The sequence below is a fragment of the Leucoraja erinacea genome, chromosome 9 (assembly GCF_028641065.1).
Source record: "Leucoraja erinacea ecotype New England chromosome 9, Leri_hhj_1, whole genome shotgun sequence".
NCBI lineage: Eukaryota > Metazoa > Chordata > Chondrichthyes > Rajiformes > Rajidae > Leucoraja > Leucoraja erinaceus.
The window spans coordinates 49,826,595-49,853,119 of NC_073385.1; the positions used below are offsets into that span (position 1 = coordinate 49,826,595).

The following is a 26,525-nucleotide window of genomic DNA, read 5'->3' on the forward strand; positions in this document are numbered from 1 at the left end:
AAGAACAAAGAAGATTTATTAAAAAAAATTAGGTTAGAAACATCGAAAAATAGCAGGAGTAGGCCATTCGGCCCTTCGAGCCAGCACCACCATTCAATATGATCATGGGTGATCATCTAAAATCAGTACCCTGTTCCTGTTTTACCCCCCATATCCTTTGATTCCTCTAGCCTCAAGTGCTAAATCTACCTCTCTCTTGAAAATATCCAGTGAATTGGCCTCCACTGCCCTCTGTGGCGGAGAATTCCACAGATTCACAACTCTCTGGGTGAAAACGTTTTTCCTCATCTCAGTCCTAAATGGCCTACCCTTTACTCTTAAACTGTGACCCCTGGTTCTGGATTCCCGTAATATCAGTAACAGTTATTTTTGCTCAATATATATTCACAAGGGAAGATTAAAAGAACAAAAGGCACCATCAGTAATATCAAGAGCTTGTCACCAACACAGAAAAATCGTGCAGAGCAGATGATATGTTATGCAGATTGCACTTTGAGACATCAGATAGGTAATATGTACAGACCTTGCATATTCTGTAATCGGGAAACTACATAAAACATAGAACAGCACAGCATAAGAACAAGCCCTTCGACGCACAATGTCTGTGCTGAACATGATGCCAAGACCATCACATCAACCTCCACATAAGCCATATCCTTCCATTCCCTGCATATCCATATGCCGATCCACAAGTCTTAAATGCAACTAATGCACGAGCTTCAGCTACCAAACCAGGCAGTGCATTCCTGTCACCACCCTCTGTAGAAAACCTGCCCTCCACATCTCTGTTAAACTTTGCTCCTCTCACCTCAAGCCTATGCCTGCTAGTATTTGATTTTTCCATCCTGGGAAAAAGAAGTCGCAAGGCTGGGTGTCATGCTAGATCAGTAGTAGATGTGCAAATAGAAACCAAGTCAAGCCAAATAAAGAGAATAGTAGATTTGTTCCTCTTTAAAATGGCCCTGAAGCTCAGATATTTTTATACATTATCAGTATCTTGTAAAAGGGGAATATGATTGCAATTTTAATGTGTGGAACCTCAGATGTATTTTACATCGACAGGAAAGTAGGCACTCTTGAGGAGTTTAATCTTTTAACAATCTGACTGGGATCAGAGCGACTGTAGAGATACAGCGTGGAAACAGGCCCATCAGCCCATCAACCAGCAATCACCCCGTACACTTGCATTATTCTACACACTCAGGACAATTCGCAATGTTACAGATTTTTTGATCGACCAATTAACCTATAAACCTGCACGTCTTTGGAGTGCTGGAGGAAACCGGAGCATCTGGAGGAAAACCATGCGATCACAGGGAGAACGCACAAACTCCATATAGACAGCACCCATAGTCAGCATCAAACTCGGGTCTCTGGCACTGTAAAGCATCAACTCTACCGCTGCGCCACTGTGCCTTCCAAAATTGTTTAAACTAATCGGTAGAAAAGCTTCCCCAAGAAGCCAACGAGAATTTAATGTCTAGAAAGTTAATTCAGGAACAATTCTGGAACAGTTAATTCAGAAACAAACAATGTGGATACATAATACGCCAACACCATCATGCGGCATTAAGTCCAGACATTTACCAACGAGCCCTGCTATCAATTAATAACATACTCATTCTATGATTGTTTGATTACAAGTGCACTTTCCCATTCTGAGCTAGCTCAGCTGGTCACAGGTAACAATCAATGTCTCCTGCTACTGAAAGTGAAAGCTAATCAGTTAAATTTCAGGTGAGGCAGAATCTAAGGGACAATACACAAGCATTACAAACAATTTGTATTCCATCAAAGCCTTTAATACCACTAAGTTATGCCAAACTATTTCACAGGTGTGTGTCACATTTTGATGTCAAGCCACATAAAAGAGTTTTTAAAGTAGGTACAAAAGCTTGAAGAGGCAATAGATTGCAGGGAACACCTTTTTTTTTTAAAGAATGAGAGTTAGGGAATTAGAGAAATTTAAGGATCTAGTTTTTTTATGTCTACACAGAAGACGACAACCACCCAATGCAAGTTAAAAGAAGTCATGGATGGATGGTTTAGAGGCCACAAATGTAGGAAAGCAAGAGGGGATTGGGGGGGGGGGGGGGGGGGGGGTATTGGCCGGCCAAAGTGGTGGTTACAGTGACAGGGAGGAGGGATGAGACTATTGAAGCTAAAATGACAATTTACACAACGAGAGAAGAGGCAACCTGGAATGAGGCAAGGCACGTTGGTGGGAACAGGAATGAGCAAACCACATACGGTCAGGCATAGTTGCAGCCCCATGCATGGAGGTCTGCGGGTCCCACCCCGGCCTGAACAGTCAACTGAGATCCAGAAAAGTCAACATGGACCCTGTTTCTGACACTGAGAGACAACCCAAGAATGCAACAATGTTAACCTACTTCAGAGCTCCACTCTATGATCTTTGCCTCAGTGCCAAGTTTCCCCAAGGTTTGTTTCAAAGCAGATATAAAGTAACCTTTTTGTGAAGTGATGAAATGATACAAAATATAACACATAAGGAGACTGCAAATGCAACAATGTAACAGAAATGCAAAAATGTCATCAGAAAGCGAGTCCATTGATCTACCCAAATATTCTGAGTGACTTTACTAATGAAGTGGACATGGATTTTTTTGGTAGAACCAGGAGTGCAGGAGTTTCCATTTTCATTTTATTTGTCATGGAAGAGGGAACGCCTCACTCTGAAGAATGGATTTATTTTACTTTGGCTGACATGAAGTTGATAGGCTATCAGTTATTCTACTTGTGACGATGATAATTTAATTTTTATTCCATTAAATCGAATTGAACAAGCTAAAGGAAAATACCAAGCTTTTAGTTGCAATCTCAATTTTTTTTTTTGTGTAGCATTGGCAGGAGATTTAAAATTACTGGGGAAAAAAAATATTTTTATTGTAATCCCAACTGTACAGAATCTCGTGTGTCTGTTTCCACAGAATGTCAGCCAACTGTTCACAGGCTTCACTTTAACAACAAGAGGTTTCATGGAAAGTCCTTCTCACGTTCTAACATGTTGCACCAAGTCTTGCTGGCTGAGGTAGGCTTGGACAACTGTGCACACACCGAGTCTGGGACTTACTGCCAGATTCAATATATGCATTGATCAACTTAATCTTAGCTTAACAAAATCAGAGCCCCTCCAGCCCATTCCACATGATTGTGACTGATCTGGTGTCATCTCCTCTTCAACTCCAGTTCTCCCAAAATTCTTCAATTTTGCAAATATTTATGTATCTCCACCTTAATTATCTCTAAATGACCTGGCCACCACACCTTCAGAGATTATATTTCTCTGCACCACAGTTTTAAATGACCTGCTTCGTATTTTGCAGTTACATCTCCTCGTTTGTGACTTCTCCACCTGTAAAAACATCACAATATCAACCTGTCAAGCCAATTTAGGAACTAATGGATAAGGGCACCCCTCAATCTTCTAAACTAAGGAGTCCCAAGATAGGACAGGAATATTTTTATTTATTTGTTCCAACCACGTGGCTGTCAACTAGTGCCCATTTCCAATTGCTCCTTGATCTACAATGCAGTCTTGGGGGCGACAGAAATATGGATGTGTTTTTCAGCAAAGGGGTGGCGGGGTGGGGGGGGTTGAGAGAATCAACAATGTCCCAACATTATAATTTAATGCATTTGAGATTTACAATACACAGCAACTTGGGAAAATACTTGCCACCTTTATGCTTATTCACGGATAACAGATGAGACAGAAAAACTATGTCAGGGACAAATGGGAAAAAAATGTTGAATAGGGACCATTACTATCATTAGGACCATTGTTTTAAAATAAATTTTTTACAAAAAGCAATATTTGCATTTATCATTGAGGCACAGTTAAAATCTGCTGTTGTGTCCATGTGATTGTATTATGCCGAGCATCTATAAATGACTGTCAGGTTGGAATGGAGGGAATGGAATACTTTATTGTCACAATCAGGGCAGAATGAAATTCTTTGCTTGCATACCCAATGTATACAAATAGCGGCCACCGACGGCGCAAAGTTACAAAGCACGCCGGCTCCTCCATTGTGCTTCCTCCCTCCCAGCAGTCCTCCACGCTCTCATCGACCATCGACCACGGATCGACCCGCGAGGCGTCGCCGCCACCGTGAGGCTTCACCACATCATTTTCACCAAAGTTCATTTGTCAGATGTTTCTAAGCACATCCATCTGTACCACAATATAAATACTGTACACCACAGTACACATAGATAGTTACGTGGTCACAGAGAGAAGACTGCAGCTGAATATTTCTCAGTAGGACATTCCTTAGAATGTACTCAGATCGTTGTGATCACATTTAAACAACTCGCCTGACTTAATTATTTAGTTAGACTCTCCAAATCTCATTAATGGTACTGATGGAAACGTGGCAGACAAGTTGTTGAAACATTAGTCTTACAAAGAGGTTATTAGTGGAAAGAGGAAGGAATGTTGGAGGCACGTGCTTATTTTTGTGCAAAAGTCTTTTGTTCTCTGACCATTAGACAATAGGTGCAGGATTAGGCCATTCGGCCCGTCAAGCCAGCACCGCCATTCAATGTGATCATGGCTGATCATCCACAATCAGTACCCAACTTTCCAGGTCTGACAACAAAGGGCAAGGGAGAAGGAATGACCCATGACTACTCCTGATACACAATTAATGCAGTGCTCGTGACATAGAGGCAGTCACAAGGCTGTTTTCTGTGAAAGAACTAATATTAAGAAATGACATTTCAAACTATTTCAGTGACGTCTTTGGTAATGACTGCAACTGCTCAACATTGCCAGGGGTTAACTGCTTTTAATGGTGTGCAAACCCGAACATAAGTAGCAGTAGGAGGCCATTCAGCCCCTTGTGCTCAACTTGCCATTCAATTCGATCATGGCTCATATTTCCTGTACCAGCCCCAAGATTCCTGGCTTCCCTTATAATACTTAATAATCCATTGATCTCCGATTATGAATATACAATCTTTCATTTGGGTAAAAAATTCCATTATTCACCACTCCCGAGATGAGATAATTTCTTCTCAACTCTATTGTGAATATCCAATCCTTTTATTCCCCATGTTCATACGTTATAGGAGCAGAATTAGGTAATTCGGCCCATCAAGTCTACCCCGCCATTCAGCCAAAGGCATCCTTACCGCCGGCTCAGCAACGACAGTTTAGCACGATGATATTCACAACTCCGTGCACTCTCACCACCCCAAATATCAGAATGCAGATACAAAAAAAATAATACACACCTCACAAAATTCCCCCTTACATGCATTCTGCAAATTCCTATTGCTTTTCCCTACACCATAAGCATCCATGGTTAGCTTTCAGTTCTTTCCTTTCTCTGCTGGTTTCATCCTTTATTTCTTTTCAGAGAGTACTTGGAGCCAACCTATCGAAAATAGACACAAAATGCTGGAGTAACTCAGCAGGTCAGGCAGCATCGCTGGAGAAAAAGGATGGGTGACGTTTCAGGTCAGGACTTTTCTTCATACTCAACTTATCAAAATTTGCATCAGCACAGCAATTTGTGAAGAACCTTGACTAAGCAATTCAAGACATGGGGGGGTGGGTAGATTTAATGGGAACCTGAGGGGCAACTTTTGTTTTTAAACACAAAGGGTGGTAGAAATATGGAACAAGCTGCGAGAGGAGGTCATTGAAGCAAGTGCTATCACAACATTTAAAAACGGTATGGACGAGTTAGGATAGGATATCTTTAGAGGGATGGGGGCCAAACACAGATGGTGGGACATGTGTAGATGGGGCATGTTGGTCAGTGTGGGCAAGTTTGGCTGAAGGGCCTGCTTTCACATTGTATGACTCTCTACAACAATGAAATGCAAAATAGAGGAATACTTATTAAATGCAGAAACAACTTAATGAAACACATAGAACAAAGAACAGTGCAGCTCAAGAACTGGCCTTTGGCCCACAATGTCTGTGCTGACCAAGATGCCAAGACCATTACTTATCTATCTGTACATAACCGATATCTCTCCATTCTCTGCATTTCCTTGTGCCTATCTAAATATCTTTTATTTGCCAGTAACAAATCTGCTTCAACCACCTACCCCAAGCCTCCTGGAGTTCCTGGCACTCGCTACTGTAAAACAATACAACTCTGCACATCTCTTTTAAGCTTTGCCCTTTTATCTTAAAGACATGCCCTCTAGTATTTGACTTTTCCCATCAAGGAAAATTTCTGAGACAGCAAAGCATTCTGAGGAGTTTTAATCCACATAATTTTACATTTTGCCTGAAAAAGAACAAGAGGAAATATAGGCTAGTTGAGCTCATGCTTGGTTAAAGATAGGATCTTTCAAGTAGAGTTTTAACAAAAGAAAGAGACAGAGGAAGGCGAGGTTAAAGGAAAAAAGATGTCCACAACTTGGATATAGGCGCGCATTATGGAGCAGCTGTATAGCTGGTCAGATGTGGGGAAGAGCACAGATAGGGATTATTGGAAACAAAATGAAAATTAAAAAAAATCCCCAGCATTGTTTATCAGAAGCCAAAGTTTTGGCAAGTAGAGGAGGAGTGGGAAAAACCGGATTTGATGCATTCACACAGGTGGAATTCTAGATGCGTTTTCCTGAAGGGTGTGTTGAAACACGTCACACAGAAGTAAAATAGTTAAATGGGTAAAAACAGTCTTAACAAAATTTAAAAAAACGGAGAGGCAGAGATTTATCCTTTTTTTCCCCATGGAAGGGCAGAACTTCAGCAGAGTGAAGAAAAACAAAACAAAAACAATTGTGAAACTTGAATTGCACACAGTAGCACATTTAAAATTGACTTTGGCAGAGATGAAATAACAAATGTCTAGCTAGTATGGTCACACTCATGATGTTGCTGATTTAATCCATCTCTTCCAATTGCTTCGACCATTTACCTATCTCTACAGAGCCGACCACTGCCCCATGCAGAGTTGCTTTCACCTTGAACCTTTAGCTCTGCCCAAGTCCATCCACCTGTACCCGCTTGAGGTAAAGAGAATGGTCGACCCAGTGGATCAGCGGTAGAGTTGCTTCCTCACAGCGCCAGAGACCCGGGATCAATCCTGACGACTAGTGCAGCCTGCGTGGAGTGTATATGTTCTCCCTTTGACTAATCCACTGGGTGGCGCCGGCAATGGCTGCCTCGCCAACAATCTGTCTTCTTTGTTGTTTTTTTAGTGTCTCAAATGTATGTTTTCAGTGGTCTTTAGCTTGCTTTATGTGGGGATTGGGGGAGGCAGTTGGAGGAAACTTTTTCCTAATCTCTTACCTCGACAGAGATGCAATTGTTGTCCGTATAATTTTTCCATCTGCACTGCAGTCTAACATCGAGGAGTTGGCGGCCTTTGCTGGAGCCAGACCTTGGAGCTCTATCGCGGGAACCTGCGGGACTTTAACATCACGAAGCCCGTGATCCCTTTGCCAGGGATCGCCCTCTCAGCTCTACCACAGATATCTGGAATAATCAACAATAGGCAGGCAGCCAGCCCCAAAATGTAAAGTCCCAGCTGTCTTTTGCAGCTTACATTGTACTAACACAGTTCCACATAGACAGCAACTTTCCCAGATAATCAGGGTGTTTCCCTTCAATATTAACATTTAGATCTCAGATCCTACAAAGCAGAACCAAACCCCAAGAACAATGACAAGACTTTGACTGCCTGCAACGCATTGTCATATCATCACAAAACCAGAATCTCGTTTAGTGAAACACCTCCAGCCACAGCCAGGTACCGACAGGTGCCAGCTATTTGTATTGATCCTTCTACACACAGTAAATCGTTAATTTCGGTTGCACCCTCTCAAGTAAAACATTTCATCTGTTAATAGGAATTTATTGCGATTGCTGACAGAGTACATGTGTGGTCACTCATATTTTTGGCATCTTTCATTGCCCAAATAAGTTTCCATATTTAGTTTAATTTACAGATACAATGCCAACAGCCCCTTTGGCCCACAGATTCTGTGCCGACCAGCAATCCCCGTACACCAACACTATCCTAAACACGAGGGACAATTTACAATTTTTACTAAAGCCAATTAACCTACAAACCTGTACACCTTTGGAGCGTGGGAGGAAACTGGAGCACAAAGGGAAAATCCATGTAGTCACAGGGAGAACGTACAAACTCTGCACAGACAGCACCCATAATCAGGATCGAACCCGTGTCTCTGGCGCTGTAAAGCAGCAACTCCTCAGCTGCACCACAGGGCCGCCCATTTCTTAAATGACAAGAGGGTCTATACATTATATACTTCCGTTCATAAAACGGGTTAAGACATCGACAAGTCACCAGAGGTGCTAATATAAATACAGATCCTTCGTTTTACATGCCACTAGGGCGGCACAGTGGTAGAGCTGGTGTTTTACAGCAACAGCGACCCAGGTTCAATCCTGACTATAGGTGCTGTCTGTACATAGTTTGTACGTTCTCCCTGTGACTGTGTGGGTTTTCACCGGGTGCTTCCAGTTTCCTTCCACATTCCAAAGATTTGCAGGTTTGTAAGTTAATTGGCTTCTGTAAATTGTATTTGGTTTGTAGAATAGAACAAGTGTATGGAGCGATCGTTAGTCGATGTGGACTTGATGGGCTGAACGGCCCGTTTCCATGTTGTATTTCTAACCTAAACTAGACTATTTTTGGCTGGATTTTCAGCAGCTATTGGAACTATGTTTGTTTCATGTTTCACTCAAATGGCCTTTCATGGCATATCCCTCTGCCAGCTCTTCTATTTTAGGCCCTGCCAAAGACAAGGTGTGTAGGGCGAAAAAGTTGAGAGCTTGTTTCCAGTTGTGCTACGGATTCATGCTTCGATATTTTCCCACCAGCCCTCATGCATTATTCCACTCAAAGAAATGCAAGGCACAGGCCTCCTCCGGGCCCCCGATACAATAACAGCAGGTAGCTCCTATACATTCAGTAGTCAAGGCAGTACCCACAGCCCCCACCCCTCTCTACCCTCCCACACTTCTAACTACAGGTTATGCCATGGCAGCTTCCACTGCTAACACACACTCAACATACCCTCATGTTGCACTCTGACAGCTTCCTATTGCAATAAATCCTCTTTAGTTCAGTTTAGAGTTATAGTGTGGAAACAGGCTCTTTGGCCCACTGAGTCCACGCTTACTCAACAGTAGTTCTACGTTATCCCACTTTTCCATCCTACATGCAGGGGGCAACCAACCTACAAATCTGCACGTCCTTGGAATGTGGAAGGAAACTGGAGCATCCAGAGGAATCCCCCATGGTCACAGGGAGAACGTACATACTCCGTACGGACAGTACCTGCTTTCAGGATTGAACCCGGGTCTCTGGTGCTGTAATGTAGCAGCTTCACTGCTGTGCCGCCCTATGTATGCCCATTCTGATAGGGGCACCACCTTCCATAACGTAATGCCAGCCCAGCCCAGTCCTAATCTGTCTCACTCTGCCACTAAGTCTTCATTTCTCCATTCTATGCTCTGGAATTTCATTGACATGTTCTGCCCCTCTCTCCCACTCTCATCCTACAAGTTATTCTTTAAGATATACCCCATTGGATATGATGTAAACAACATAACACGATACTTCCTTACACGCCAGTGTGAAATCTTGCCTCATCATGCTTCCAGGAAAGGCATGGTGATGCACAGAATCACATAGTCACCAAATGTGCCTCTCAAACCTCCGGTGAAATAATGACCAAAGTGGCATTTTGGTTGCGTTGAGCTCTGAAACGCTGCTCCAACTGCAACAGTGCTGACCGTAGCACTTTTAACAAAATGTCACTGTTGCACAGTGAGTGTTTACTTGTAATTGGATGATGAAGAATTTACCACTTGTAACTGATATGGTTCTCCACTTAATATATCAGCAAAGCAAGTGGTTCTTTGCACAGATATGACCCCATATACAGTCCACCTGTTGATGGTACATATTGCAGCTTTAATAAAAATGTGTTATTAATTGAAAGTCCTCCACCAGCACCCCTCACCCACTCCCCTAACCCCCACCAACCCCGACCCCAACCCCCACCTGCCCCCCTCCCCATCTCCCCTAACCTACGCCCTCCCCTAACCCCAACCTGCCCCCCCTCCCCCACCTCCCCTAACCCCAACCTGCCCCCCTCCCCATCTCTCCTAACCCCAACCTGCCCCCCTCCCCATCTCCCCTAACCTACGCCCTCCCCTAACCCCAACCTGCCCCCCTCCCCATCTCTCCTAACCCCAACCTGCCCCCCTCCCCATCTCCCCTAACCTACGCCCTCCCCTAGCCCCAACCTGCCCCCCTCCCCATCTCTCCTAACCCCAACCTGCCCCCCTCCCCATCTCCCCTAACCCCAACCTGCCCCCCTCCCCATCTCCCCTAACCCTAACCTACGCCCTCCCCACCTCCCCTTACCCCAAACTGCCCCCCCTCCCCACCCCCCTTACCCCAAACTGCCCCCCCCTCCCCACCTCCCCTTACCCCAAACTGCCCCCCTCCCCACCTCCCCTTACCCCAAACTGCCCCCCTCCCCGCCTTTCCTAACCCCAACCTGCCCCCCTGCCTGCTCCCACACCTCCTCCTCTTTCCCAATTCCCCTCCTCCCCCAACCCCCAGTGATTCCAGGGCCTGTCTCACTTTCACGACCAAATTCACAATTTCTGCCGAGTTTGCCCTTGACTCATACTCGCAGCATGGTTGTCACGAGGTCGTAGCTAGGTCGTACGTAGGTCACAGCAGGCCGTGATGTTAGTTATAGGTACTCATTACATCAAGTAGGTCGGGGTATTTTTTCTAGCATGAAGAAAAATGCCCACGAGTAAAAAAGGCCGTGAATTAGGTGGTGAAAGTGGGACAGGCCCAAGGTGACTTTTGTCACACCGCAAAATGTTTGACCATGTTTGAACAGTTACAACAGGGCTCCTGTGCAACACTTCATTGACTCTTCATTCAGCAAACTTGTTGCTGACTGGCAATCTACCCAACTGGATATTCTGCTTGGTTTTATACATTTCCAACAGTCAGTAGTGCCGCAGAGCATGGGTCGTGACTAGGCTGTGTGCAGGAACTCAGATTGGACTGTGCAGGAATTTACATTTAGGAGTGGCACCTTTATCAGTTGCTTTGTATGCACGAGTACACACACACATCGTAACACGAGTTGTGAGTATGAATGTGGAGTTGAGTATTTCTCTGCTGCATTCCTTGCACATTTCACTCAATGGAGATACAGATTTGTCCAATGTACTATAGACAGTGGAAGCATCCACAAAGGCCTTGTAAAAGAGCCCACATAATGCACTATAATACTAACCGGCTGATTCCTTGCACTTCCTAATTCTGTGGTGACCAGTATTGAGGAAGGCAATGATTATTTTTAAAAATCTACTGTGAAGTGGAACCCCACCCGCCATGACCCCGCCATCACATCCCCTCCATCCCCACCTCCTCAGTTACTCAACCACTGTGGCTTTTTGTACATGAATCAGCAACCACAATTCTTTGTTTCTATATTGTGGTAGGCAATACATATGGTGCTGTTCTGTGTTTCATGGCTAAAAACACAAGGTGGCAGTGGATTTAGGTGCATCCAACCAGATGAAGGGCTCCAGCACAACCAAGAATTAAAATAAAGACAGAGTGCTGGAGTGCTGTCAGTCAGAAGGGCCCCGACCAAAAACGTCACCGATCCATGTTCTTCAGGGATGCTGCTTGACCCGCTGAGTTACTCCAACACCGTGTCTCTTTCATAAACCAGCATCTATGGTTCCTTGTTTCTAAAACCAAGGTAAAACTGGATCACACACATTACAGATCAACCAGTCATTCTCTTATCACAGGAAGTCATTACACAACACTCACACACACACAAGATGGGTGTTGGTACCTCACAGTGCCAGAGGGCCAGGTTCGATCCTGATTACGGGAACTGTCTGTGCAGTGTTTGTACTTTTTCCCTGCGTTTTATCCGGGTGCTCCGGTATACTCCCATATTCCAAAGACATGCAGGTTTGTAGGTTGATTGGTATCTGTAAATTGCCCCTTGTATGCCGGATACGCGTGGGATAACATAGAACTAGTGTATGGGTGATCGATGGTCAGCATGGACTCGGTGGGCTGAAGAGCCTGTATCTACTATGCTGTATCTCTAAACAAACAAAATGTCAGAAATGTCCACACCAATGATAAAGCAGCAATATTACGAGTTTTCCCACACTTGAAGTACTAATGCTCAATCTCTGACAACAATTCTCAACATAAAACTTTCTGAAGAAAATTGACCACTACTCTGGAAGAAATAAATTGCAGGACTGAAAGGAAAGGAAAACAGGCGATGAGACGAAAGACAGACACAAACTGCTGGAATAACTCAGCGGGACGGGCAGCATCTCTGGATAGAAGGAATGGGATTAACTGGATGGTACTTTTAGAGAGCCGATTCGACATGACGAGCTGCGTGGCCCCCATGTGTGTGACACCATTAGGGTCTGCCTCAGTCACTTTAAATGTGCAGCATTCAGGTTTCCCATCAATTAGCAATTCATATTACTTCGGTACAATTTCACTCCTATAATCTCGTCCCTCCAAACTAGTGAGAGCCACTTGCTGTGTTGTCAGACTTGTTGTTTCTACCACTGGAGTGCAAAAACCCGCTCGTATAATGACGTCCACTCAGGCTGTGACACCCAGGCGACTGTACCAGGAACCTGGCCTGCTTCCCTTTCCACGACTGGCACCTCCCCCACCCACAATTTCCCCAGGAGTCAGTGCGGGATGGAGTAGCTGCTCGTCACTGAGGTACCAGGTTCAACCTCCCCAACCCCAGAGTGAAACGCAGGCCATTGCTATGGAAACGGCGGCGCCACACAGATCTCACAGCCTCTCGAAAGAATGGATCGACTAGGGTTATATTCACTGGAATTTAGAAGGATGAGAGGGTATCTTATAAAAACATATAACATTCTTAAGGGATTGGACAGGCTAGATGCAGAAAACATGCTCCCAATGTTGAAGGAGTCAAGAATCAGGAGTCCCAATCTAAGAATAAGGGGTAGGCCATTTAGGACTGAGATGAGGAAAATCTTTTTCACCCAGAGAATTGTGAATCTTTGGAATTCTCTGCCACAGAAGGCAGTGGAGGCCAATTCACTGAATGTTTTCATGAGAAAGTTAGATATAGCTCTAGGGCTAACTGAATGAAGGGATATGGGGAGAAAGCAGGAACGGGGTACTGATTTTAGATGATCAGTCATGATCATATTGAATGACAGTGCAGGCTCGAATGGCCTACTCCTGCACCTATTTTCTATGTTTCCATGTTTCTCCCTCCCAGTGAAGCTTGTTGCTGCTTTCTGGGGTGGGGAGAGCTGTGCAGGCAGTAGAGAGGAGCCTGCAGCTTCCATTCATGCAAGGGCGACAGACGGGCCGTCGTCCTTGCATGAATGGAATGAACTTTTGATCATTTCTTTTTCTGCTCAAAGTGAAAGATACCAGCATTACCATTGCAAGCACACAGTGTAAGGAGCACATTGGATCAATCAGATACATAGTAGAGCCTCGACTACAGGGACATAAGATTTACATCAACTCCATGCAAAAGCACTCTCATCAACAATTTTGGGCGGCATGGTGGTTGTAGAGTTGCTGCCTTACAGTGCCAGTAACATGGGTTCAATCCTGACCGAGGGTGCTGGCTGTGTGGAGTTTGTACGCTCTCCCCGTGACCTTGTGGGTCTTCTCCAGTTTCCTTCTACACACCAAAGGCATACAGGTTTGTAGGTTAATTGGCTTTGGTACAACTTGTAAATTCTCCCTGGTGTGTCGAATAGTGTTAGTGTATGGGCCGGCGCAGACTCAGTGGGCCTGTTTCCGCGCTGTATCGCTGAAGTCTAAAGTGAAGTTGAGCAAAGGAAGCAGCATCACACGAACATTACCTGCGTCAATCTATGCTTATCTTCTGAGCAATTAGCGTGTTGTTTCTTTCTGACTCACCAGTACTACATCCGATCATTACCCACAGGGCATTGAAAGCTTACAGACTTCATTTTGTGCAGATCTCGCAAAATTGGTATAATTTCCTCTCCAGAGTTCATTGCTCAAAATGTTTGCAATTTCCCACAGAGGAATAAAAGTGAACTAATGCTACTAATGAGTGCATCATAGGCACTTCTCATTCCCCTGGGCAACATACATCATGGGATGAATCCCATTTTACTTTTTAGTTGTGGGACTCTTGTGCAAATCTGAATGCAAGCACCCAGCAACAATTGAGATCCAAAAAAGTAATACTCAAACTTTCATAATTTCTCCCGCTAATGTTATCCCACTTTTTAAGAAAGGCTGGAGAGAGAAAACAGGGAATTATAGACCAGTTAGCCCGAGATCGGTGGTGGGGAAGATGCTGGAGTCAATTATAAAAAATGAGATAGCTGAACATTTGGATAGCAGTAACAGGATCGGTCCGAGTCAGCATGGATTTACGAAGGGGCAATCGTGCTCGACTAATCTTCTGGAATTTTTTGAAGATGTAACTAGGAAAATGGACAAGGGAGAGCCAGTGGATGTAGTGTACCTGGACTTTCAGAAAGCATTTGATAAGGTCCCACATAAGAGATTAGTGGGCAAAATTAGGGCACATGGTATTGGGGGTAGAGTGCTGACATGGGTAGAGAAGTGGTTGGCAGACAGGAAACAAAGAGTAGGGATTAACGGGTCCCTTTCAGAATGGCAGGCAGTGACTAGTGGAGTACCGCAAGGCTCAGTGCTGGGACCGCAGCTATTTACAATATACATCAATATTTGGATAGGGATTTAAAGTAACATTAGCAAATTTGCAGATGACACAAAACTGGGTGGCAGTGTGAACTGTGAGGAGGATGCTATGAGAATGCAGAGTGACTTGGACAGGTTGGGGCAATGGGCAGATGCATGGCAGATGCAGTTTAATGTGGATAACTGAAGTTATCCACTTTGGTAGCAAAAACAGGACAATGGGATCTGGGGGTCCTTGCACATCAGTCTATGAAAGTAAGCATGCAGGTACAGCAGGCAGTGAAGAAAGCAAATGGCATGTGGCCTTTATAACAAAAAGAATCAAATATAGGAGCAAAGAGGTCCTTCTGCAGTTGTACAGAGCCCTAGTGAGACCACACCTGGAGTATTGTGTGCAGGTTTGGTCCCCTAATTTGAGGAAGGCCATTCTTGCTATTGAGGGAGTGCAGCGTAGGTTTACAAGCTTAATTCCCATGATGGCGGGACTGTCATATGCTGAGAGAATGGAGCAGCTGGACGTGTACACTCTGGAGTTTAGAAGGATGAGAGGGAATCTCATTTAAAAAATATGATTGTTAAGGGTTTGGACACGCTAGAGGTAGGAAACATGTTCCCGATGTTGGGGGAATCCAGAACCAGGTGCCACAGTTTAAGAATAAATATTAAGCCATTAAGAACGGAGACGAGGAAACACTTTTTCTCACAGATAGTGGTGAGTCTGTGGAATTCTCTGCCTCAGAAGGCGGTGGAGGCAGGTTCTCTGGATGCTTTTAAGACAGAGCTAGATAGGGCTCTTAAAAATGTTATCCCATCGAAGCATCTTTTGTAAATACATGTTGTTGTTAAATACAAGTAAGAAAAGTGATATACATCGGGTATGAATCTAGTTCGAAACTAGTTGGCGAATCTAGGACCAGAGGCCATGGCCACAGAATAAAAGGACTTATTTTGTCAGAGGGTGGTGAATCTGTGGACATCATTGCCACAGACAGCTGTGAAGGTCAAAGCCATGGATATTTAAGGCAGAGGCTGACAAATTCTTGATTTGTACAGGTGTCAGGGTTATGGGAAGAAGGCAGGAGGATGGGGTTGCAAGGGAAAGATAGATCAGCCATGATTGAATGGCGGAGTAGACTTGATGGGCTGAATGGCCTAATTCTGCTCCTAAAACATAAGAACAATAAAATATTCAATAGATCAAGCCAATGTTAATACAAGAAAGTTTAAAAATAGTACATCTTTATGACAGAATGCCTAAATAAACAATAATATTGAGGTCAAAAATTGCTATTCTGCCAACTTTAAGCATTTCACTACATAGATTAGATCTGAGATTTCAAATAAAGAAAAAGTATGGAAAGTAGTTAATTATTCGAAATGACATTAAGACAGTGCCTGTGGACAGGGTCAGAGAGCGTGCGTGTTGGGCAAGTTTCTTGAGCAAAGATGAAACTACTGGTAGAGTTCGATCATACCCAGACCAGCCAAAGCACAGAGCAGCTGTCAGATTTGTATCAGCACATTGCCAGCCATGGAACATTGCCCATTACACTCAGCCAGTGTCAATTCTGTTCCAAGCCAGCAGGCCAACAAATTAATTCGAATAAAATGAATGAAATTTGTTCAACCTGGAGGAGTTTCATCCACTCGAGAAAACTTGGAAAAATATGTATGGCATATAAACTACTCAGCACAACAACCTCAAATATATTGGTCACATTGCCACGGAAGCGGTTGCAACAATGAAGACTGTGGACCAGCAGTAAGAGGAAAGCGAGGAAACTGCAGACGGGCAAGTGGTAGCTCATCACTTCCCCCACACACACTGTGAGCTGTGCCACTGAAGGGCGGCCACACAGCACCAGAGACCCAGGTTCGATCCTGACATCAGGTGCTGTCATTGTGGAGCTTGCATGTTCACCCTTTATGAACACGTGGGTTTCCTCTGGGTGCTCCAGTTTCCTCCCGCATCCTAAAGACGTGCTGGTTAATTATAGGTTAATTGGCCTCTGTAATTTGCCCCCAGTGTGTAGGGAGTGGATGGGAAAGCGGGACAACTTTGAACTGATGTGAACAGGTCATGGGTGGTCGGCATGGACTGGATGGGCCATAAGGCCAGTTTCTATGCTGTTTCTCTAATGAAACGGAGACTGATAACTTGCACTTCTCAGCTGCTGATGTAGCAACATTGACAGTCACCAGGTGGTTAGCTTGTTTCCTCAAAAAACACATTGGTGTTGATTTTTAACCTCCCAGTCACTCAACAAACGTGACACCTTGTGCAAATAGCAGCAGGCGTGGGAAATCTCGAGTAAGATTCTCACATAATCCAGGTGCCTATTCACTCACACATCATACTTTAACAACATGGAAATTATAATATATATATATACACAACTAAGTAATCTAGTATTTACGCTCTGCAAGAATCACGTTCACTTGCCCTAGCTCACATAGCCTCACAACTTTCGGGCGGCAGGGTGGCGCAGCGGTAGAGTTGCTGCCTTACAGCGCCAGATAACCGAGCTCAATCATGTCTGCACGGAGTTTGTACATTCTCCCTGTGACCCGTGTGGGTTTTCTCCAAGAGCTTCAGCTTCAGTTTCCCCCCACACTCCAAAGACATCGAGGTTTGTTGGCTAATTGGCTTGGTAAAATTGAAGATTGTCCCTAGTGTGTGTAGGATGGTGTTAGTGTACGGGGATCGCTGGTCAGCATAGACTTGGTGGGCTGAAAGGCCCGTTTCCACATCGCATCTCTAAACTAAACCAATGTCAATGGTGCAGACCATTGTCTCAAAAGTTTGCGCAGATAGGATTCGATTTGTCCTCATTCCCAACCCATGTCCCGAGAGAATTATGTAAAATTGGGGAAAGATACATCTCTACCAGATAACAGACATTTCTGAATCATTACATAGAAACATAGAAAATAGGTGCAGGAGTAGGCCATTCGGCCCTTCGAGCCTGCACCGCCATTCAATATAATCATGGCTGATCACCCAACTCAGTATCCTGTACCTGCCTTCTCTCCATACTACCTGATCCCTTTAGCCACAAGGGCCACATCTAACCCTCTTAAATATAGCCAATGAACTGGCCTCAACTACCTTCTGCGGGAGAGAATTCCAGAGATTCACCACTCTCTGTGTGAAAAAAGGTTTCCTCATCTCGGTCCTAAAAGATTTCCCCCTTATCCTTAAACTGTGACCCCTTGTTCTGGACTTCCCCAACATCGGGAACAATCTTCCTGCATCTAGCCTGTCCAACCCCTTAAGAATTTTGTAGGTTTCTATAAGATCCCCCCTCAATCTTCTAAATTCTAGCGAGTACAAACCGAGTCTATCCAGTCTTTCTTTATATGAAAGTCCTGACATCCCAGGAATCAGTCTGGTGAACCTTCTCTGTACTCCCTCTATGGCAAGAGTGTCTTTCCTCAGATTAGGAGACCAAAACTGTACGCAATACTCCATTAGTCTTGCATGGTTAATCCAATCGCCCTCGTAGATATCAATCAACTATAGAAATGGATCTCCCCCATGTTCAGTCTAATATCTGACATAGAGAGCGGAAACAGGCCCTTCGGCCCACCAAGTCTGTGCCGACCAGCGATCATCCCTCACACTAATAATATCCAACACACTGGGGCCAATTTAACCAAAGCAAATTAAGCTGCAAACCTGCACATCTTTGGAGTTTAATTGACTTTATCTCTGTCCTGTACATCTCCATATCTTTAGTTCAGAGATACAGCTTGGAAACAGGTTCTTTGACCCACCGGTACATTAGTTCGGTACTACACACTTACCTACAAACATGTACATCTTTGGAGCGTGCAAAGAAACACACAGAAAAAAACCCATGGGGCCACAGGGAGAATGTACTAACTCCGTACAGACAGCACCCACAGTCAGGTCAAACCTGGGTGACTGGCGCAGACGGGAGTCTGCTCCATAGGATTTGTAGAAACAAGGAACTGCAGGTTCTGGTATACAAAAAGAAAAGACACAAAGTGCTGGAGTGTCTCAGCAGGTCAGGCAGCATCTCTGGAGGGGAAAAAAAGGATGATGATATTTTGGGACCCTTCTTCAGACTTTGATATTAATTTGTTTACAAAAACAACAGCGATTGTTTTCAAATATTTTAGAGCTCCTGATCTAAGCTGTAATTTCTTTGCTTTGTAATTGCTCAGGAATAGTTGAACATTTGGAGAGAGAAGAGGAGAAGAGGGTGTTGGAGGCAGTGGTATCATGGGGCCCCAACAGGACAAGTTTAAAAATACTTTGGATTAAATATTTGATGATCATGCAAGTTAATATTTGACATGGCCCTGACTCCAAAAATGCCAAAGATGTCTAAAGTGTAAATTTCTTTCAATTCAATTTGTCGAGGGGCCAGAGTCCAGTTTTGGACTAAATGGAAACAATGTAATACAGACCTGGCAACACAACTACTGTATGTTACAACAGTGCAAGTTAACTGTGTCACTGGCTTGGGCACAAGCTTGTGTGATGAAGCAGAGTGAACTTTAAAAGAATTTGCAATCCTCATTGCCTTTATATTATCAGGCTCATAATCCCCATATAAATCAGGAGTGTTTCACGACTGGATCAGGTGAGATCAAGATCAGTAGAATGCTCCATTCAACAGCGCAAGAAATTGCAGAGTATTGTGGACTCAGGCAAACCAACCTCCCTTCCACTGACTCCATTTCTACCTCATGCTGCCTCAGCAAGGCCAACAGCATACTTCGGGACGAATCTCACCCTGGTCACTCTCTCTTCTCCCCTCTCCCATCAGGTAAGAGGTACAGAAGTTTGAAAACGCACACCTTCAGATTCAGTGACAGATTCTTTCCAGCTGTTATCAGGCAACTGAACCGTCCGATCACCAGAGAGTAGCCCTAACCTATCATCTATTTCAATGGGGACCTTCAGACTATCTTTAATTGGACCCGACTGGGCTTGCACCAAGGGTTTATTCCCCTTCTACTGTATCTGTACATTGTGGATGGCTTGATTGTAATCACTTATTGCTTTTTGCTGTCTGGATAGCACGCAACCAAAACATTTTCACTATACCTCAGTACACGTGACAATAATAAACCAAATTAAAAAATAATTAAGACAAAAGTTTGGGCTTTACGGAGACTTTCACCCCATCTGCACAACAACTCAAGTGTGATCTTGTTAAAAATTGCACTGCTGATTGAAGGGAAAATTGAAACCAAACCTTTGCTATCATGGTGTCACTTCCAGGGCGAGGGATTAACTGAGCAGAAATGATCTCAATGCCACCTTTGAACTGCCATTGAGAATTAAAAGCCTCACAGCTTCACCTCGTAGCAATGAAATCACTGGAACAAAACATCAACACGTGATAACTGTCAATAAATTCCATGGGAAGGCAGGAAAACACCACTGAATTATAATGTTTTAACAGTTCTACTTCTGCAAATACTCAAAACTCCCACAGTGTCACTTGGTAAAGATCACAGCAACCATACTACATGCATGGTTTGGATCACTGCTGCAATTAATGAATGATCATTCTAATCCAATTCAAATGTGTCACATTTTGATTCTGCAAATATCCACACAAACTTGTAAATAAAAACCAATGCTATAAATTCATTCCATATTTCAACAATGAAAGAACAAGGTGAAAGAGAATCTGGAGTTGTATTTGAATATCATACTACTTCTATTGTCTCTTAAAAGACAATATTTTAATTTAGTATGTCACTAGTTATTTTCCTGCACTTCTCAGACATCATTCAGCAGAGCTTAATTTGCTAATTTTTTCATTTGCTGTTAAACTTTACATCTTAGAGATACAGTGCAGAAACAGGCCCCTTGTGTCCATGGTGACCAGCGAATACCCTGTACACTAACATTCTCGCACAATTTTACAACATAACAAAGCCAATGAACCTACAAACCTATACGTCTTCGGAGTGTGGGAGGAAACCAGAGCACCCGGAGAAAACCCACGTGGTTACGGGGAGAACGTATAAACTCCATACAGACAGCACCCATAGTCAGGATCAAACCCGGGTCTCTGGCGCTGTAAGGCAGCAACTCTACCACTGCGCCACCCTATTTGTGACATTCCGGGCCAGGAATGGTTTCAAGCAGATGGAGAACTGTGGGAACTCTGTTTTCCGCTACATTTACATTGTGCGTATTGTCCGGGATACAAACAGTTCACAGGAAGGGAACTTTGCCATGCCTCTGAGCATCACATGCATTGTCATCGCACAGATGTAGAGTCACCTCTGAAACACAACTGATCAACAGAGCATCAGCAGTAGCACAGTGACCCAACGACAGCAGTTACATTTTCTACACCACCAAACTATTACATAACACAAAATAAACACATCAGAAAGAACAGGAAGGCACTAAAATCAATTGCACTTTTCACTGTGTTCTACTTTCACCGAGCAGCATTTTGAACGATATTAAGTACTCTAGCTTTTATGCTCCTCCCAAAGAAACAAAATGCCAAGCAGAATTTAGGATCACAAATGGGCAGCACAGTGGTGCAGTGGCAGAGATCCAGTCGATGATGACTATGGCTGCTGTCCGTGTGGAACTTGCACGTTCTCCCTCTAGCCGTGTGGGTTTTCACCAGGTGCTCCGATATTCTCCCACATTTCAAAGACGTGCAGGTTTGTAGGTTAATTGGCTCCTGGAAACTGCCCATAGTGTGTGGGATGCAAAATTAGGATAACACAGAACTAGTGTGAACGGGTTGATAGGTGGTCGGTGTGGACTCGGTGGACCGAAGGGTGGGTTTCCACCCTGCACCTCTGAACAAAACTAAAATACAAAGATTGAAGTAGGGCAACAGTGACATTGATTTAAATTTACAGGTTTGTGAGCACTTCACACACCAATAACATTTTGGAATATTAAAAAATGTGCAACGAAGCAAAGCCTTGGGGTGGGGATGGAATAAGCTGGGTGGCACTTCTCCGATAAACTGATCCACTCACAGTGCCGTGCAACAAAACTCAAAACCTTACACTTTAAAATAATTGTTCCACTAACAATTTCAGCCAATACCTGCATTTAAAAAAAAAAAGAAAAATAGATAAAAAATGAGGATGATTTTCTGAGTGTTATTGCAGCTGCATAGCTGCCCGATAGGAAATATGAACAAGCTGCTGTAGAGATATTTTACTTAACCTGTGCTTCTGGCCACTGATATCAGTAAGAAATATTCAGGTTCGGCCTGACACCTAGTGCTTGCTGCTGAGTTCTGGGCTGTTCCTGCTGGCAATAACTATGCATAGACTGTAACTGCTGAATGCAAAGCATTGCAAAACATATGCCCTAATTGAATATGCATTGCCATGGTTTAAAATCCATTTCATAAAATCAAAAGAATAAATACGGATATGCTTCTCTGTTATACGAGCTCCCCCAGCAGACCATTCAACAAGGATGTCCATGGCAAGCAGCTCAATAATACTAAACCTTGAATAAAATCGCACATTATTTTCATTTGGCAGCATTGCTCAATTTTGCAATAAGTCATTTTAAGATCCATCCAACGTTGTAACCACCTTCAATCCTTCCCTCCACTCTCCCTGCCCCCTGCCATATAACGACTTATTCCTAATTTAGTATTGGAATAAAACAAGAAACTACTGAGGTTGTGAACATGGTGTCAGTTTTCTCATCAAAATTATACTGACAGAACAACCTGGTAAATCCAAATGGTTACAATGAGCACGAAACCATTCAGTATTTCTAAACCAATATCGGTTCCAAAATAAAGGTGAATGGGCTGAATGGAAGCTACATTGTGGATTTATGTAATGATCAGTATGAAGCAGCAGCGGGTAGATTTGCATTAATGGTAAATTTCAACTTTGCTGAAGATCAGGCAATGCCCATACCCCATGGTCATGAAAATCATGTTTCCTTTGATCATCGTACAATTTAAGATTCATTAACAGACCATTGCAAAGCAACAATAAAAGAACATTGATTACATATGTATGTAACTGACCTGGAACTTTGTTAGTCCAGCCACTCATTCCCATTAAAAGGCACAAAGTGCTGGAGTAACCCAGCAGGTCAGGCAACATCTCTGGAGAAGATGGCTTGGGGAAGTTTTGGGATAGATAATAGATGCAGGAGTAGGCCATTTGGCCCTTCGAGCCAACACCGCCATTCAATGTGATCACGGCTGATCATCCACAATCAGTACCCCGTTCCTGCCTTCTCCCCATATCCCCTGACACCGCTATCTTTAAGAGCCCTATCGAGCTCTCTCTTGGAAGTATTCAGAGAACCAGCCTCCACCAGACTCTGAGGCAGAGAATTCCACAGATTAACAACCCTCTGTGTGAAAAAGTGTTTCCTCATCTCCGTTCTAAATGGCTTACTCCTTATTCTTAAACTGTGGCCCCTGGTTCTGATCCCCAACATCGGGAACACGTTTCCTGCCCCTAGCATGTCCAAACCCTTAAAAATCTTATATGTTTCAATAAGATCCCCTCTCATCTAAATTCCAAAGTATACAAGCCCAGCCACTCAGCATATGACAGTTCTGCCACCCCGGAAAGTAACCTTGTAAACCTACGTTGCACTCCCTCAATAGCAAGAATGTCCTTCCTCAAATTTGGAGACCAAATCTGCACACAATACTCCAGGTGTGGTCTCACTAGGGCCCTGTAAAACTGCAGGAGAACCTCTGCTCCTATACTCAACTCCTCTTGTTATGAAGGTCAACATGCCATTCGCTTTCTTCACTGCCTGCATGCTTACTTTCATTGACTGATGAACAAGGACCCCCAGATCCCGTTGTATTTCCCCTTTTCCCAATTTGACACCATTTAAATAATAATCTGCCTTCCTGTTTTTGCTACCAAAGTGGTAGCAAAAAACTCACATTCATGTCAATTCTTCAGGCAGGAGGTCCTGAAGAAGGATGGATGGTCTGTTCTTCAGTCCGAATGAAGGTTCCCGACCTGAAGCGTCACCTATCCACCTTCTCCAGAGATGTTGCCTGGCCCGCTGAGTAGCATCTGCAGTTCCTTGTACGTAGCTCAATCGCAATGATTGAAGCACCGAATAAACATTTAAATATTTCTCATGCTTTTCCTTTAACTTCCCATGCCTTGGTTAATCATTTGCAACATGTTATGCACTATATATATATATAGAAGGCTGGTGGAAGTAGATTCACCAGAAAAGGAAATATTTGCAGGACGGGCGGGGGCGCAAAAGGGATGGGACTAGCCGAATAACTCCTAGAAAGAACCGAGCACAGGTGTTTGGGATGAATATGCTCAAAGTACGTTCTGAAAGACTAAAAACTCTGCTGTTTAAAATACTATAGTCAGAAATGATATGTAAATTATGTGTGCGCGCACACATTTCTGAAGCCACCTCCTTACATTTTTTCCCACAAGTTGTTCGAGTAACATTTTTCAATGATCATTGGGTTCACACCATCTTTCAAAGTTACCAAAAAAACGCATGTATCTTCATAAATCAAAGGTTCCACAAATTCAGTATTATGAAGGCCATCCTGATATTTGATAAGAATGAAGCCTGTGCATTTACTGCTGTGTCGCTACTTGGAGTCATTATACACCGAGTTAAAAATTCAGCATCAGTCAATAATTCAGATTCTGTCACACAAACCACATTGAGCAACTTCTAACAATAATTGGACCCACTTATTTATCCCAAAGATAAATGATGCATATATATTGTTCCCGCCGTCTCAGCGAGTGGTAATCTTTCTAGCCCATACAATCTCTCCCTTCCACCGTCACCAACTCCAGCCTTCTGCCAAAACAAATCCTTGCTTTCAATACTACCTTTCGGGCTTTAACCAAACTTCTGCCCAGTTTCTTACTCGAAATCCGTTAACCAACACCTTCAACTGGTCCCATTGATGTTTAGACTAGTGTCCAATACGAGCATTGCCTCACCAAGGCTTTGTCACGTGCAGGTCCATTTCAGAATATTAACTGTTTAGTCTTGCTTTGATCCCATTATCTTCCTGTTCAGCTACTTGAGGGGCAAAATATTGGTCTATCCTGCCAATCAACCTCTCCGAGAACCCGAAGCACGTGGAAAAGTCACTCGTTCCCCTGATTCCTTACAGAAAGACGTTTCAAACTTCCCCCCAAAGAAATAGGTCAAGACATTCCCTCCTCTTCAAGACATTTCATCCCTCAGTTTGATCCTAAGGCGCAGCCAATGCACGTGTTTACGAGCCAAAATGCGCTGTTTGCCGGTTTCAACTTGAAAGCTCATTGACAAACATTGTTCCATCTGAAGGTACGCAGAATTGCTGGAGAAACTCAGCGGGTGCAGCAGCATCTATGGAGCGAAGTAACCCGGAAGTAACAAGAAATAGGCGAAATCGAGAGCTCGTCCGACCTTCCTTTCCCATGCACTCCGTGCAACAACCGACTTTTAAAGATGCGAGTCCAAACAGGCGTCACTTTCAAACGCTAAACTGATTCGAGCTACTCGCACAAGTCAACCTAACACAACAGTCCAAAGTTACCCCGCGTTTATCCAACTTACATAACGTTTCATTCCGAGCTAAATATTAAATTAACGGGCAGATTTTTCATTGTCAAAAAGATCATCCTTCCACTTCCCAAGTAATGGAATATGTTTTTTTAAAGTAAACGACTGTACATAAAACGGCGGGCAAAAGGTTTACAGCAGCTACCCACAACGTGTGTAATCTGGCATGTTGTTGAATGCAGTGCCTCCTGAAATAAAACGGAACGACTTTCCACCGGCAGCCAATGCAAGCCAGCCTGGCCACGGAGAGGTCCCGTGTTACTGGATTCCACCCCCTTCCTTTCCCTTCCCTTCCCTCCCTGTTCTTCACAGCGAGACGCAAGGCCCGAGTATAACGGTCCAGTCCAGGCTGCCGCCGGAGGATGTGTGGAAACCGCCCAGTGCTATTTCCAGAGAGGCGGAGCAGCGGCGAGGACAGGCCGCTTGCAGGGAGCTCCCGCTCGGCTCGACGTGCTGCTCTGCCTCGTCCCCACACACACACACACAAAGGCTCAGGGAGAAGGGGAGGGCAGGCAAGGAGAGAGAGAGGGGGGGGGGGGGGGGGGGGGGGGGAGCTGAAGGAGAGAGGGAGAGCTGAGAGAGGGAGAGTGGAAGCTGAAGGAGAGGGAAGAACTAAGGGAGGGGAGGGAAGGAGGGAGAGTGGAGGGTTACAGACCTGTCGCTGGGAGGCTCCTGCTACGCTGCCGGGCTTCCCTCTGTCGCTTTCTGTTGTTGCTCCTTTGAAGGATGTTATTTTTTTCCCTTCTGTGTGTTGTGTGTGTGTGTGCGCGCCTCTCAAATAGTGGATCGCGTCAGGCAGTGAATTTGGCGGAAGCTGCAAGTCCCGATGTGGTTGGTGTGTGGGAAGAGGATGACTGAACAGCTGTGAGGCGGGGGGAGAGAGAGTGGCCTCCAACCGGCCGGCCTCACTGCTTCAGTGAGCGAGTGCGCTCAGCGCCGCCCGCCTCAGCCTCAGCCTCCCCACACCAGCGCGCATGTCTCTCCCCCTCTCCTCTCCTCTCCCCGTCCACTTGGTGCGCACCAAGATCCAGCTGAGCACTTGCACTCCAGCCTGCCCGAAATCCCCGTCCTGTCCTACGATTTTGTCATCGCTATTGATGTCCAGTGTGCCGTAAACATGGTCATCGATAATGCACTCCGTTCTTTTTTGTCAAAATCCAACCATGAGACGCGTTTGCAAGGATTCTTCACATTCTCTGCCGCTG

At 44.3% G+C, this 26,525-nt stretch overlaps 1 protein-coding gene across 4 annotated transcripts in view; it reads right to left on the bottom strand.

Annotated features, from left to right (window-relative positions):
- Nucleotides 1-26,296, bottom strand: part of LOC129700355 (alpha-(1,6)-fucosyltransferase-like) — a 664,773-nt gene extending 638,477 nt beyond the window's left edge. For 3 of the 4 annotated variants that reach the window (XM_055640767.1, XM_055640769.1, XM_055640766.1), the window contains exon 1: nucleotides 25,976-26,295. The gene's annotated coding sequence lies outside the window, so the exon portion shown is untranslated. Of the gene's footprint in view, nucleotides 1-25,975 lie in introns of all 4 variants that reach the window. The other variant, XM_055640772.1, reaches the window with a different exon arrangement.
- Nucleotides 26,297-26,525: the final 229 nt, after the last annotated feature.